Below are 16,368 nucleotides of genomic sequence, written 5' to 3' on the forward strand. Positions count from 1 at the left end.
CTCCCCCACTCTGGCACAGCCTCAGACCGAGCACTCAGGAGCTAGACCAGGCAAGAGGGGCCTGCACCCACCTCTGCCCATCGTGAACAGCAAACAAACTGAAGAAGGACGAGCGCCGAGGCCACATCATTCACACGAGGTCCAGCCCAGCGCCGTCCCCCAGGGATGCAGTGCCGCCAGACCCAGTCGCCACTTCCCCAGCTCCAGCCCACCAACCTCAGCACGAAGGGCAGCTGTGTCCAGGTGCTGTGCCGGTCTGCGGGTCGGACCGCTGCCCTCAGCTTGGGGCTGCCCTTGCACACGGGGGACACTTGGCTGTGAGAACGCTTTACACTTTACACACACGTGTGGAAAGTTAACCTACCTTTTCAATCCTGCCTCAGCATAAACGCAGCAGACCCTTACATGGCAGAGATTCCCAGCAGCACCCAGGTCGCCAAGAGCCCCTTCTCTTGCTTTTCTTGTGGTGTCTATTCACAGATCCTGAGGGGTCCACATGTCAGCATGGTGCTCACAACCGCTGCTGAGAAACCAGTGACTGAGAAACAGCTCGCAATCTTAAACCATTTAAATTACTCGTAAACGTATGCATGTTGGTCTAGACACAACACACGAGCATAATACCAATTCTTTACATCAGCAACGAGATGACATTTAATGCTAGAAATACAAATTGTTTCATGTTCATGAAAATACAAATATGACAAAAAGTACGTAAAACATCATCAGGCTTTTGAAAATTAAATTTTCAGTTTTATTTCAATAATTTTGATTTAAGATGAATATTCATTTTTAAAATTTGCACTTTAATATTTTAAAGAAAAAAGATTTTTCAAAAACATGAAAATATTAATTTTTAATAATTTTACACTTGTTTTATATTTTTATAAAATATTTCCATTTTAATCATTTAGAGCATTACTGTCAATTGAACACAAATTATGTAAAAATATTTATTAGATGTATATAATTCGTGATTTAGCTGAAATTAGGCAAGAGAAAATAAATTTTATGTGTTATATATATGTATTTTTTTTAAATCAGTGTTATTTTTTAAAAGTATTTATTTATTTTTGGCTGCGTAGGGTCTTTGTTGCTGCGCAAGGGCTTTCTCTAGTTGTGGCGAGCGGGGGCTACTCTTCGTTGCAGTGCACGGGCTTCTCATTGTGGTGGCTTCTCTTGTTGCAGAGCACGGGCTCTAGAGCACGTGGCCTTCAGTAGTTGCAGCACACGGGCTCAGTAGTTGTGGCTCGCGGGCTCTAGAGCACAAGCTTCAGTAGTTGTGAACACGGGCTCAGTAGTTGTGGCTCGTGGGCTCTAGAACACAGGCTCAGTAGTTGTGGCGCACGGGCTTAGTTGCTCCGCAGCATGTGGGATCTTCCCAGACCAGGGCTCGAACCCATGTCCCCTGCACTGGCAGGCAGATTCTTAACCACTGCGCCACCAGGGAAGCCCTGTGCTATGTATTAATTGTGTATGTTTTATTCGATTATTCATTCAAACATCTACAGAACACCCATACATAATAATAATTATTATTCCACATATTATTATGTGGAATAATTAAATTCATCCTTGATATTTTTCTTTCAGTCATATAAGAATTGTAGCTTTACATATATTTTTATCTTGTCATTATGAAGACATTTATCAGGATAAAACAATAGAACATGTACATTTGGTACCTGTCTGTTGCTTTGATTTAGAACTTTAATATTACACGTGGCATGTGGGCCACAACCGTCTGGGGCAGGCTGGATGGAGGGGCCCAGAAACGCCCCAGGCCCAGAACCTCCGAGGGAGGAACTCCCTAAACCAGAGCAGGAAACTGGGAAATGACAGCTCAGAGCACAGCACCCCAGCCCACGAGACTCCCAGAAACAGCTGGGGAATTGGGGATGAACTAGAACCCACACCGTAATTGTGCGGAAAATATATAGGAAGTTTCACTGAGTTTCTCTCCTTGTGACCATTTCTACCCCTAGACCATGTGGCCTGAAAAATATTAAATTACAAAAAGAAACAGAGAAGTCCCTCTTCTACCCAAAACTTCCAAAACAATGCGCTTTGCGAACATTTAGACATATCTCAATTCTGCCGTAATAAGCAACTTAGGATTCAGACCACCAGGAGGTGAAACCCAGGGACGAGCCAGCCAAGCTGAGCCCCAGGGGCTCGGGAAAGGCAAGCGGTCCCAGCACACGCCACCCAATGACCCGCGTAAAGACATCCTCTCCACGCAGGGTGACCCCCTTGGAGTGGCCAGTGTTTACAAACACAGCGCAAGCCGGGAATAAACTCCCCGGAATCGCTGCAGGCAGACCACCAGCGGTAGGGACAACACCACATTCGTTACCAGAGGGCCCAGTGAAACCCAGCAGCACCAGAGCAAGACGCCCATGGGCAGTGGATGGGCCAACGCCTGACGCCGCCAGCGAGACAAGTGGCGCGGGAGTGGAGGCGCCCGCGCCCTGCCCTCGTGTCGCAGCCATGGGGCGTGGGCCTCCACCCACTGCTCAGAGCCGGCCCCGGTCTTCGAGTTCCTGTCCCCAAGCACAGCTTCCTTGATTTGATCTGTTTGGGGAAAGCGTCTAGGGGACCTAGGCTGACCGCTCCGCACAAAATGTCCTCGAGAAGCTGACTTTTTTGTTAATAAGACCTAACTGAACTGAACGGGCACGAAAACGGCCCACAGACAAAACTGGCCCTACCACGCACCACGGCCTCTCAGCCTCCTGATCGCTACAGAGATGCCTGCACGGCCGTGCCCACCCCAAGAGGCGGGTGCGGGCCGCGGATTAAAGAAATGTGGGCTGAACACACGGCAGCGTATTGCTCAGCCTTAGAAAGGAAGGGAATCCCGACACACGCCGCAGTGTGGATGGACCTTGAGGACACCATGCTCAGTGACATTAGCCAGACACAAAAGCACAGTTGCTGTACGTTTCCATTTATGTGAAGTCTGCAAAGTGCCGGTTCATAGGAACAGAAAGGAGAGCGGTGGGTGCCGGGGCTGGGGCAGGGGAGTAAGTGTCTAGTGGGCAGAGTTTGTTTTGCAAGACGAAGACGTTCTGGAGATCTGTTGCACAATACTGTGAATATACTTAACACTACTGAACCGAACATTGAAAAATGGTTAAGACGGCAAACTTAATGTTACATGTTTTCTACCACAAGAACAAAAGCTATAAAACACAAACATGTCTTGCCTGGCAAAGAATTTTGAGTTCTTTTTTTAATGTGATGAATGAATACATAATCTAAAACTGTTAAAAGGAATTATTACTTGTAATAAAAAACTTGGATTTAAAAGTTAGACCAAGAAAAGGGGAAAAGAACTTTGGAACTGAATAACCCAAAGGAAGTCCCGGAAGTGGTGGGCCGTCCACTCGGGCCCAAGGGGTAACTGCCGTATCTGGATGACTCACGGCGTCCTGAGCCAGACATGGCATCCAGCAGCTGCTGACAGCGTCCCCTGCATCTGGTGAGCAGGACCTGAGACCTTCCTGCCTCTGTCCACACCAGCCTGTGTCCCCCTCAGCTGTGTCCAGCTCTCACTTCTGTCCTGAGTCTAATGGCCTGGGTTTCCATCACTGGAGCACGTTTAGATAGCCCAACGTTCAAAAAATAAGTTCACTTACCTTCTTCTGAAATTATTACTTTGGAGAAGACAAATTACGAAATTGCTTACCTGAAACACCTTCACTAAAAGAGCTCATATGTCTTCATATAATATTAGGAAGCCATTTTTAAAGGCATTTAGGCTCTTTTAGTTTTTTTTCAGTCCATCATGCGACGTGAAAACTTCCTTACTTAAAATGTTGAGACGGGTCAAAGATTTCATATGCTGCGCTAATAAAAAATCAAGTGGGGACTTCCCTGGTGGCGCAGTGGATAAGACTCCGTGCTCCCAATGCAGGGGGCCCGGGTTCGATCCCTGGTCAGGAAACTAGATCCCACATGCATGCCACAACTAAGAGTTCGCATGCCACAACTAAGGAGACTGATAGCCACAACTAAGACCCAGTGCAACCAAATAAATAAATAAACTTCTTTTTTAAAAAACTCAAGTGGACAAAGTAAAAGCTCTGAAATGCCCCTAAACAAACTTGGAAACTCTCTCGTATCGATTAGAAACATCCACCCACAGGGTAGATCATGAAAACTGTGCTTTCATGTCACCAGAGTCTGACACCTGAAGAGCAGACAGTAAATAATAACCAAATTGATAAACAACAAAAGGAGGCCTTCTCCTTCCTCGGGGACTTGATGAGGGAGAGCTGACGATGTCGGGAGCCTCGCTAATTCGGTCCAGATGTGCTGCCTCGGTGCTGCCCTTCATAACTAAGGCTGTGCGTTAAGTGAGGAGGGGTCTAGACTCCACCCAAAGCAAGCAGCTGACCCAGGGCGCACCTGCCCTGTGTGAATAGGGACGCGCTTGGCCCGAGTGATTGGGGGGGAATGTGGGCATGACCCTCCCCGAGATTTCCATTTTTAAATAAAATGCCCCCAAACAACTTTGCTGTGTGCTCAGCTCAAAGCAGCAGCTACAAGACCAGGCCCCCCTCACTCAGATGACTTGTGGACCCACCTCAGTCCTGCTCGGAGGACGTTTAACACAACCTTTGGATAAATCCCCTCGGCTGAGTGAGAGTGCATCCCACCCCGGACGGCAGCCACACTGCCCAGGCGACGTTTTATCATCAGCCCAGCGCAGTGCAGCCCACAGTGTGTGGTTCAGAAATAGCACGACCCCAACTTTTCTTAAGGGAGGCAAAGGATGCAAACATCCAGGTGCCGACAGGGCCTGCGGGCCTCTGGCTTGTCAGGCGCTGGACCTGGAGACTTCAGTCACCCCAATTCCCGCAGCTCTGTGACGCAGGAGGACCCAGATGTGGCGGATCCTGCAGAAACACGGCCCCACCCGGCCTTCCGCCCCGTCCAGAGCACACGCGGCTCATCACGTGGGCCCACGGGTCACCCACCAGCACACCCTCTGAACGTGGGGCAGAATCGCACAGCTGCTGACTCAGGTCTTGGATTTGCACACAACTTCCCTCCACATCACCCTGGGAATGCGGGCTTCCCATCACCCGCCCCCTCCCACCCCCAGTCCTGCACGGTCCAGCCGCACCGATTCTGGGGTGAGTAACGGGTCTGAGAACGTCTGCAGACGCTTAGACGTGGTTTTGTTCCCGTTCGGTCCCGAACGGTCACCCCACATAAGCACAGGAGAAATGCCAGCGCAGAGGACCCTGCGGCAACTGGGCGTCAGGAATCTGAAGAGTGAAGGGACCGAGGCGGAGGGTGGACACGGCCGCCTTGGAGCCCGGCTGTCTGGGTGGGGGCTGGTGTCCCTGAGTCTGTTTCCTCAGCGTCGAGTGGGGACGATAACTGTACCACTTCTCGACCAGGAAACCTATAGGGGCCTCCACCACCTGGGAAAGGACACACCTGTCCCCGAAGTAAACCAGGCTCTGTGGCAGGAAGGGCAGAGGAGAAATCGGGGGGGCTGTCCTCACGCAGACCATGCCTTGTTCGAGGGGCAGCCTGGACAGCCTTGAAACCCTTCCAGGACATTCCACGAGGATGATTCCCACACCGCCTACCTGGGGGAGGCTCCCATCTCTCTACACCCCTTGTCATCAGAGCATCACTCGCTGTCTGGAATGACTTCTTTTTAAAAAAAAATAATTAATTTATTTATTTATTTGGCTGTGTTGGGTCTTCGTTTCTGTGCGAGGGCTTTCTCCAGTTGTGGCGAGCGGGGGCCGCTCTTCATTGCGGTGCGCGGGCCTCTCACTATCGCGGCCTCTCGTTGCGGAGCACAGGCTCCAGATGCGCAGGCTCAGTAGTTGTGGCTCACGGGCCTAGTTGCTCCGCGGCATGTGGGATCTTCCCAGACCGGGGCTCGAACCCGTGTTTGCTGCATCGGCAGGCGGACTCTCAACCACTGCGCCACCAGGGAAGCCCTGGAATGTACTTCTTGACCCAATTTTCTCTCTCACTCTCCAGAAGGTAAGCTCCAAGGAGGCGGGGCCTTACCTTCCTTGCTCTGATGTGGTGAGTACTCAACAAACGCGTGGAAGAAAGGGGGAGGGGGGAGTGGAGAGAACGGGGGAAGGGGGAGGGGAGCTAAGGCTGAGACAGCCCTGTAACTCCTCAAAACGCAAAGCCGAGGCAACGCGCTCGTAACCACCCTGGGAGCACTGCCCCGTCGGCGGTGCCCTGTAAACGTTTACTGGCCCGCATCCAGGCACAGCCCTGGTACCATATTTTTAACGGTTGAATGTTTGTCTAGTGAAAAAAAACACTGGCACCAAACCAACAATTAAAACATTAAAAAGACTGGTAAGTATTTTATTTAAAGTTTCCCCAGTCTATTTTCTTAGGGAACGTGCATTTCAGCCAGCGGTCTTGGTCTAGCTTGTAATGACTTATTTACACATCATGTTTTAAATCACTGCTCTGCTGACTGGAAATTATTATTGTCTTTGGAGGGAGACTACAGGGTGAGATAGCTTCTGGAAGGTGGCTGTGAACATTCATACGACATTCCACCAAGAAGGAATTACCTTACCTGGAATCCCCTTAAGCCCTCAGTCCCCAGTTTCAACTCTATTAAGCTGCACGTTTATACACCATTTACAGTAAAGCCTTCAGATTGGATGACCAATGTTCTAAATTTTGAACAGCCACCGTATGCCCTCCCAGCCCCTCAGAACTGCAGTTTCCTGTTCTCTGGTGCTGCCCCAGTCGGCTCCTTCATCAAAAGGAAAAGGAAAGGAACCGCACCTCGCTTTCAGGGAACCCCAACATACAAGCTATTTTCAAAGGAAGATTATTCGCAAGAGAAGTTCTTCCTTACATGTTCTGCAGACGTGAGAAGGTACCGGAAAACGCAGGGAGCCCCGGGAGAGGAGTCCGGGGTCAGAGGGAGCCCCCCACCCGGAGAAGCGCTGACCACGTCGGGGTGACCCCGCAGGTACTTCAAGGCTGTGTGCTGTGCCCGCCCCTCTGCTTGCCTTCAATCCCAGGAGAGGCCATCACACGGCCTAGGACATAGCAGAGGAAGCTGAAAAGTGCCCCACTCACTCCCCTTGGACCAGGGCTGGAGCAGCTGCAGGCCGCGTAGCCCGACAGGGTTGCCGGCCTCGGGGACTGCAGCCCGCTGCCCACCCCCGACGCCGCCACAGCCCTGCCCTGGGCACCTGTCCTTCGTCACCTCCTTCCAGCCCCACCCTCCCCTGCGGGCTGGCTCCCCTCTCCGCCCAGGCCCCTCGCAGAGTCGAGCTTCCTACCTGCGGTCAGATGCCTGCTGCCCCCTCCTGCCACCGGGGGAGCCCGCGCAGGGACATAGAAATGAGCAGAAGAGGCGCTGATGTGAATCCCGCCCGCCTGCCCTTCAGGGCTCCCTGCTTTCCACATAACACACGCTGGGGCGGAACCTTCACGAGGGACCCGGAAGCCCCTGGGGACAGGGACAGGAGGGCCAGGCCAGGACACCTCCCTCGGGAAACGTGGCTTCTTCAGCTGGACCTCGGTTTTGGTAGCCTCAAAGGTGGCTCAAGGGTCTTCGTCCTAAGACATTTGTGAGTCCCTACCAACACACCCTTCCAACAGGTCTCTCACGAGACCCAAGGTCTCACCTCTGAGGGAGGCATCTGCCTAGAAAACCCTCAACGTCTGGCTAAAATTTAAAGGTGATTCCTAGCATGTGACAGTGGCCGGCATCCCAAGTGTCACACACGCAGGCATCTCACACACACACAGGCATCTCACACATGCACACACACAGGCATCTCTCACACACACACACACACACACACACACAGGCATCTCTCACACACACACACACACACAGGCATCTCACACACACAGGCATCTCACACACACACACACACACAGAGGCCTCTCTCACACACAGGCATCACACACACACACAGAGGCCTCTCTCACACACACACAGGCATCACACACACACAGGCATCTCACACACACACACAGGCATCTCACACACACACAGGCATCTCACACACACACACACACACAGGCATCTCTCACACACACACACACACACACACAGGCATCTCTCACACACACACACACACACACACAGGCATCTCTCACACACACACACACACACACACACACACAGGCATCTCTCACACACACACACAGGCATCTCACACACACACACACACACACACACACACACACACACACACACACACGCATCTCTCACACCGGCCCTACTGGGTCCTTATCCTCACGCTTGCTTCTTCACCACTCTGTGGAGGTGACGCTACTCATTCTTCAAAGTTCATCTCAAATAAGAACTTTCCAGAAAGCTTTCTCGAGTTCCTTCCGAGACTGTATTTCTTCATCCTATAAATACCAATAACGTATTATACCTCCTCTGTGCATAAGCAAACCCTGCCTGGCATCACAGCACAGATACTTCTCTCAAGGGACTGAGCTCTTTGAGGGCAGAGAACATGTACCTCTCCCCTCTCTATCCCTAGAAGCCTCTCCTCAACATCCTTATACACAGAAAACAACTGCTGAATGTCACAGATCAACTTTAATCGTTAATTGTCCATCTCTGGAAAACTGAAAAATTTGCATACCATCCCCTGCGTCTTTTGAAAAATACCCAGTTTTCAGGGTTCTACGGTTGTCCATTATAGTTAAAGGAGATACCCCTCAGAGAATTTCCAGGAAGCTATACGGTATAGTAAGATGAGTACCATACTCTTACCCTCTCCATCCATGTATGTGCTAATGAATCCATAAAAACTCAAATAACAAAAAAACTCAAACAAATAAATGTGGAACAAAGAATCCACCAGATAAAAGCCCTCTTCCCCAAACAAGTTTATCCTCCAGAAATCTGTACCTCCACCGGGGCTTTGTCTGAGTTGCTGATTCCTGTTCAAGATAAATCCCTTCAGTGAGCAACAAATGGTCTTCATAAGAACCTCTCACTACAGCCAGACTCTCCTTCCTGGCATTATCACTAGCCCCTCTTCTAAAATACCATGTTGTTACCCATAGATTGTCACTTAGAAATTAAATATATACTGACTGAGCACTTACTTCAAGCAATGTTGTAGGTACTGAGGATCTAACAGCAACAAAGAGGGGAAAAGCAGTTACTATGGGAAAGCATCTATACACAATAATACACAATACACAATAAACATAATAATCAAGTAAATCATGTAGTATGTTAGGTAAAATAATAGGACATATCTCACACCATCCACCAAAAACCACCTCAAGTGAACCACAGACCTAAGTATGAGAGATTATGCTATAAAACTGTTAAAACATCAGAGTAAATCATCATAATCTTGAACTGAGCAGTAATTTCTTAGGTCTGACATCAAAAGCACAACTGGGAAAAGAGAAGATCGCTAAACTAGACTTCACCAAAATCAACAAATTCTGTGCTTCGAATGACGCCATCAAGAAAGTGAAAAGACAGCCCACAGACTGAGAGAAAACATTTGCAAATCATGTATCTGATAAGGGACATGTATCCAGAATATACAAAAACTTTTAGAATGCAATAAGAAGTTGATGAATAACCCAATTTTCAAAATGGGCAAAGGATTTGAATAGATCCTTCTCCAAAGCAAAAATGCAAACGGCCAATTAGCACATGAAAAGGTATCCAACAGCATTAGTCATTAGGGAAATGCAAATCAAACCACAATGAGATACCACGACACACCCATCAGGATGGCTAAAATGAAAAAGACAGACAATCACAAGTGTTGTCAAGGATGTGGGGAAACTGGAGTCTCAGTGCATTGCTGGTACGAATGCAAAATGGTGCAGTCAGTTTGGAAAACAGTCTGGCAGTTCCCCAAAATGCTAAGCATAGAATTACCACATGACCCAGCAGTTCCACTCTTGGTGTATACCCACAAGAACTGAAAATATATCCACACAAAAACTTGTACAGGAATATTCATAGCAGCAGTAGCAAAATAGCCAAAATGTGGAACCGGATCAAACACTCATTAACTCATGAATGGATACACAAAACTGTGGTAAATCTATACAATATTATTCGGCCATAAAAAGGAGTGCAGTACCATGCCACAGCATAAATGAACCTCTGAAGCACTATGCTCCACGGAAGAAGCCAGCCATAGAAGACCACATATTGTATGATTCTATTTATAGAAAATGTCCAGAATGGCCAAATATAGAGACAGAAGGCAGACCTACTAATCATTTAAGTTGAGATGCCTCCTCTGTGAAACCCCTCCCGACAGAAGCAGGCAACCTGGCAGTGTCCTGTGGCCTCACGTTGTAACTGCTGACTACAGTGTAAGTTCTATGAAGACAGAAACGTTAAATGTCCATTTTGTTCTCTGCTGTATCCCCAACACCTAGAGCAGTGCTGAGCACAGAACAAGGGTTCAACAAATATTTATTGCAAGCTCCAGGGAAATAATGTGTTCACAGGCCCCATCAACAGGCAATGGTCCTCGAGTATATCCCATTCATCTCTGTGCTTCCAGAACCCTCGGTAACGTGGTGCCTGGCACACAGAACATCTCCGTTCAATGTGGGGGAAGAATGAATGAATGAGAAATAGACTAAAAACTACCCTCAAAACACACAGCTCTTCCCAGATGGGATACCCAGGAAGAGCCCTGTTGGCTTCTGACATATAGAAATGTAAGAGAATCTGTGTTGTTTGAAACCACTCAGTTTGTGATAATCTGTTAGAGCAGCAGTGGGAAACTGTGATAATATGATGCCACAATAATTAACTCTATAGCATAAAATAAACATTTTGAGAAATACTTTTTAAAAAGTTTTTCAGATTCTATCCTGGTTTTCCTGATTATTCATAAAACTTTTCAATAGTATAAGTTGCAAGAATATGGTAGTTGTTATTCCTAATTTTTCCCCTTTCCCTCCTCTTAGCCATCCTGCTCTACTTTCCATGTTGGTTCTGAGCTGTAATTTGAGGTTAAGCTGAAAGACCACAAAATGGAAAGCTGTCATAAGTGGTTCTCTCAAATTTCCTGGACCTTGGGAACAGAACCACTTTGACTGCTTTTTTGGTTTGACCTAGTTAATTCTCTGTTCATTGGTAGCCTTTGAATTCTTTATTATGAACATACAATGTAATAACCACTTTCTATTTTAAAAAAATTGTAATAGATATTTGCATCAAAGCAAACTCTTATGCATTAAAACTTCTCTTATAATGAAAAGAATTTTTTCAAGCCTGCTTTTTTTTCTTTTAGTCAAAAGTCCAATTTTATTTTATTTTATTTTTATTGGAGTAGAGTTGATTTACAATATTGTTAGTTTCAGGTGTGCAGCAAAGTGAATCAGTTACACATATACATACATCCACTCTTTTTTAGATTCTTTTCCCATATGGGTCATTACAGAGTACTGAGTAGAGTTCCCTGTGCTATACAGGAGGTCCTTATTAGTTATCTATTTTATATATGGTAGTGTGTATATGTCAATCCCCATCTCCCAATTTATCCCTCTCCCAGCCTTACCCCCCGTAACCATAAGTTTGTTTTCTACATCTGTGACTCTATTTCTATTCTGTAAATAAGTTCACTTGTACCCTTTTTATAGATCCCACATATAAGCGATATAATATGATATTTGTCTTTATCTGACTTACTTCACTCAGTATGAGAATCTCTAGGTCCATCTGTGTTGCTGCAAATGACGTTATTTTGTCTTCTTTTATTCAAGCCTGCTTTTCTTTTTTTTTTTAGCTGCATCTGGTCTTAGTTGCAGTACACGGGATCTTTGTTGAGGCACGAGGGATGTTTTTGTTACGGCACGCAGTCTGCTCAGGTTTCTCTCTAGTTGTGGCTCTCAGGCTTCTCTCTAGTTGTGGCGTGCAGGCTTTCTCTCTCTAGTTGTGGCACCTGGGTACCAGAGCACACGGGCTCAGTAGTTGCAGCACACGGGCTCTGAAGTTGTGGCATGCGAGCTCCAGGGCACATGGGTTCTGTAGTTTGCGGCACGTGGTCTCTCTCATTGAGGCGTGTGAGCTCAGTAGCTGTGGCACACGGGCTTAGTTGCCCCGCGGCATGTGCGATCTTAGTTCCCCAACCAAGGATCGAACCTACATCCCCTGCATTGGAAGGTGGATTCTTTACCACTGGACCACCAGGGAAGTCCCTCAAGCCTGCTTTATAAAAGATCATTTTCTTCATCATGTCCTTTGCAGTGTTTTTTTTTCCCCCCACTTTGGTTAGGCTAACTATGCAGCTTTGACTAAATCAAATGTAATAAAACAAGTCAAGGCTGAAGAAAAGCTCTTTAGACACATGTCACCACAAACAATTAGAAGATTTATTAAGTGTTTTTCTCTCTAGTTTTTTATTCCTAGCATTAATGGTGCATTTAACTGCACTCTTCTTATCTTGGTTATATCCTTAAAAAATATTTATACTTCTCAAGTCTCAAATGTCACAGCAGAGAGCCAAGCTGTGAGCTCCAGTTTAAGCCTTTACTGAAAACAAAACATAGTCTTCTGCATAAAAGACAAAAATTAATTTGTAAGAGATGTCAAGGCCTTCCTGAAACAAACGTAACTATTTTCCCACGACGAGAATAAATAATGGTACAGAATCATTTCACATGCCATCGGCTGTAGTGCATGGTGGGTCATCTCGGCTGTCACCCAGAGTCGCTGTGGGAAGGGGGGGCTGGCAGGAGTGCCCTTGCCCACCGCCGGCTCCACAGCCCCTGCAGGAGGGACGGGGGAGGGCGCGCGCTCTGGAGGAGGGGTGCGTGGAAAATTCCGTCAAATCCTCAGCCCTAAAGGTCTGGCAGGAGCAAGGCCTTGGAATCTGACGTTCAGTCGCAGGCACAGGAAAGGGCACGAGCAGAAATGTCCCCTCGGCCTTCGTAATGATGGCCGGTTCTAACCTCACGTGCAGTCAACACGGAATCTCAACCCGGGACATCGTCCTTCAGAAAGAGGGCACGGGGCGGGGCCAGACCGAGGCCCCCTCCCACCCCCGCCCCGCCCCGCCCTCAGCCAAGGGACCGGCGACGGGCAAGGCGGGACCCCGGCCACAGCGCGGCGCACGCACTTCTGCAGTTGCTCAGGAGTCTGTCTGCTCTGGAGCTGAGGAGGGTCCGAACCAGAAGCGGAAACCGAACACTACTCCCCTTCCCAGGGCTCCTAAGACGGCACGAGCCTTGCACGTGCAGAGCAAGACCGCAGACGCCGTAAAACACCGATGGTCCGGCGGGAAAGGTCCCCACCTCACCTTTCATCCACATTTGTTTTCTTCAGGTAAATACTCTGCTTTTACACTAGAGACCCTTTATTCACAGGAGCTAATCCCAGAAAGCGACAGGAAATAATTGTGCGTTGAAGAGGGACAGAAAGGGTCGTGACCAATCAGAGACGTTCCTGACATACACGACTAGTTTCCAAGGACTTGAAGAGAAAGATGTAGCTACACCTGTGAAAAATCTACAACAGGATGAGATTTCATGTAATTCAAGGCAGAAAAAAAATGTTGGGGGAACCGTGCACACAGATACGCAGACAAAGGCGTACCTGATGCACTGCTGACAGAGGTCCCAGAGGACAGGGGGCCATGGGACGTGACCAGGGGCTCCACAGGGGTTTCTAAACTGGCTTCTCCCACCCAATTTCAAGAGGTCTGTCTTCCCAAACTCCAGCTGTTCCCCTTCCCGTGGGCTGTTTATCCGACCCAGATGCCACCACATTCACAGCCCCGGAGACCCACGCGCCTCAGCTTGGCTGTATTAAGAGACGCGTATTTACTACACGTAACGTGAACCACCACAGGGGCCAGGCAACAACTCAAACTTTACACCAGGCACACACACACGCGTGCACACACATTACACCCATGCACATGCATACACGTTCACACGTGTTCACACATTATACCATGTGCACGCATACACGCACACACACACTACACCGTGCACACACGCGTTCGGACACACGCACTCTGTTGACCTTGAAAATCAGGGTCCAGGTCTCACCTCCACCGCGGAACTCGGGTGACCACAGCGGACGCTGCCAGGACGAAATCCTTGTCTTTACTCTTATTTTCAAGAGCAGGAAAAGGGAAAATAAGAAGGAAAGCCAGAGCTTGTACATCACCAGTGCACAACCACGCTCACTCCCACAACTGAGACACGAAGGCCACCCTCCCACAGACGCCTCTGCGCCCAGGGCCGGGCAGCCCTAGACCCAGAGCTCGGACCACGAGGGACGGGGCTTCCCCCAGCAGGTGGTCCCGACCACCTCGCTCAAGGCCTGACCAGTCGGAACCAGGCAGACCCGGAGTCATGGCATCCCCACCGCGAGCTGTGCGACTTTGGCCTTGGCCGTGTCATCCTGCCCAGCAGCTGACACGCTGCCCGGGGCACAGTCTGCTGGAGCTGCAGCCGCAGCAACAGAGTCATAGCAGCTCGCTGGGATCGTTCTCGGGGTAGTTAAAGGCTCCGGGAGAGGAGGAGCTGCGTGACTCCAGTAACCGCACCCGCCCTGCCTCTGGGCCTCTGCCCGCAGCGGTCCCGGGCCCAGCAGCATCAGAGGCTCCGGCATTCGGGCCGAGACCGGCAGCCCAGGGGCCAGCAGGAGGCCAAGCCCCGGCAGCCACCCAGGCCCTGGCAGACGGCGAGCCTGGGTCCTGACCTCAGTCCCTTGCATCTCCTGCAGGGCACGCCAGCACACTGAGGTCTCCCGGTCACAACAGGAAGCAGCCATGGAAACCCCAGTGGCATTGCTGGGTCCCTGCTCCTCTGCATCTGATGAGAACCTCCCAGATGGCTCTCCTTCTGGTGCCCCTGAGGAGATGCCCCTGCTTGGTACCAAGCCCTGGTGCTAGAAATGAGAAGAGCTGGGGCCGTCCTGCAGGGGAGCCCTCAGAACCCTAACTGACGCTCAGCGCCCAAATTCCAGACAAGATGATGTGGCAGGTGCTGAAGTTGAACCAGAGATGCTAAGAAGTTTCTCTGAGTCATGGAAGAGGCCAGCAGGACCATTAAAGCTCAAAATCATGATCTTCCTTATCTTCTGCATGAAGCCTTCAAGAAATAAGTAGGCTAGCCTGAACTAAAAGATGTGTGATACAACAGAAGTAAAAATACTCAGCAATTTATAGTTGCGTATGTGCCTGATACTTTCCGGAGAGACTTACACTTTATTTTTCACAACAGCCCTATGAGGCAGGTACTATTATTACTTTTACAAATGAGAAAACCGAGGCTCAGAGAGATGGGGTAACTCACCCATGAGGAAACGCAGCCTCATCCGTCCCCAAATAAATCAGCCTGCAGTCCCCACCCACTCTCACGGCTGAAGGATGGACACGCGTGGACGGGTCTAGACCACGGTGCTCAGGACTGCTCAGGACATGCAGTGCTTCTGCTCTGACCAATGGCCCTGTTTGCGCAAGTCTTGTGCAAGTCCACGCACCCAGCATCACGGAGAGCACGCCTGCACGGACCCCGACCAGAGGGGTGCTGCCCTGACCCAGTGCGGCTCACACCGTGTGCTGCGGCTGTGGTCTCATGGGCTTGTCTAAACTTGGCCAGTCTAACTACATCCTTCGCTGTAATTTCAGGAACTGGTATTTCATAAGCACCAGCACTGTTATTAAGGCTGAATCACTAGGAACCTCTGTTTCCATGATTTGGAGCCTGGACGGGAAGAGTCAGGCACAGAGACACTAAGCACAGAGCTTCGCCCAGAAGGGAATTTTTTTCCTCTGAAAATTGAGGGCAAACTATTTGGCTGTTTAAAAGCTAAAAATAAATACAGTTTACTGGTTCCAAACACTGTTTGTGGTAGTTCAGCTCCAAGATCATCGCAGTTTGGAAACAAGTTATGTTTGGCAAACAGGCCGCAAGGGATCAAACTGCTTTTTCTATTTTAAATAACAAAATAAAAACAAAGTCTTTTGATTAAAAAATTAACAGCTGTACAGTAAACTCTCGTGCATTTTCATAAGGATATTAGGAACCTAGGTGGTACCTAAGAGCCAACCCTTTCAGCCAGAGAAAATTATTCAACCAACCCCAATACTTCACCAAACACTGCGGGAGTCAACATGCTGCAGTAACTGCAGTGAGCGTTCAAGTCAGGATAAAAATGAGGCTGCGGTCTCCCCAGGGCCCTGTATCCAGTGCCGCAGGACTGAGCAAATGGTTTCTGTCTGTTCAAAGCTCCCCCACCAGAAAGAAGGAGATTTAGAACGCGGATTAGCAAACATAAATTAAATAGTTGGGCAATGGAGCAGTTTAAGGGTGTTTTGATAACGCAGCCTCTGAGCTGGGCTCCAGCCTCCACCTCCCAAGCGCAGGACC

General features: G+C 49.0%; 1 long non-coding RNA gene across 1 annotated transcript in view; it reads right to left on the minus strand.

Moving 5' to 3' along the window:
• Positions 1 to 399: 399 nt before the first annotated feature.
• The window catches only part of LOC307176239, a 35,933-nt gene continuing 19,964 nt past the window's right edge, over positions 400 to 16,368 (minus strand). Inside the window, exon 3 of the long non-coding RNA XR_013824648.1 lies at positions 400 to 520. This is a non-coding gene — a long non-coding RNA (uncharacterized lncRNA). The remainder of the gene's footprint in view (positions 521 to 16,368) is intronic.

Source organism: Stenella coeruleoalba (assembly GCF_951394435.1).
Source record: "Stenella coeruleoalba genome assembly, chromosome: 17".
NCBI lineage: Eukaryota > Metazoa > Chordata > Mammalia > Artiodactyla > Delphinidae > Stenella > Stenella coeruleoalba.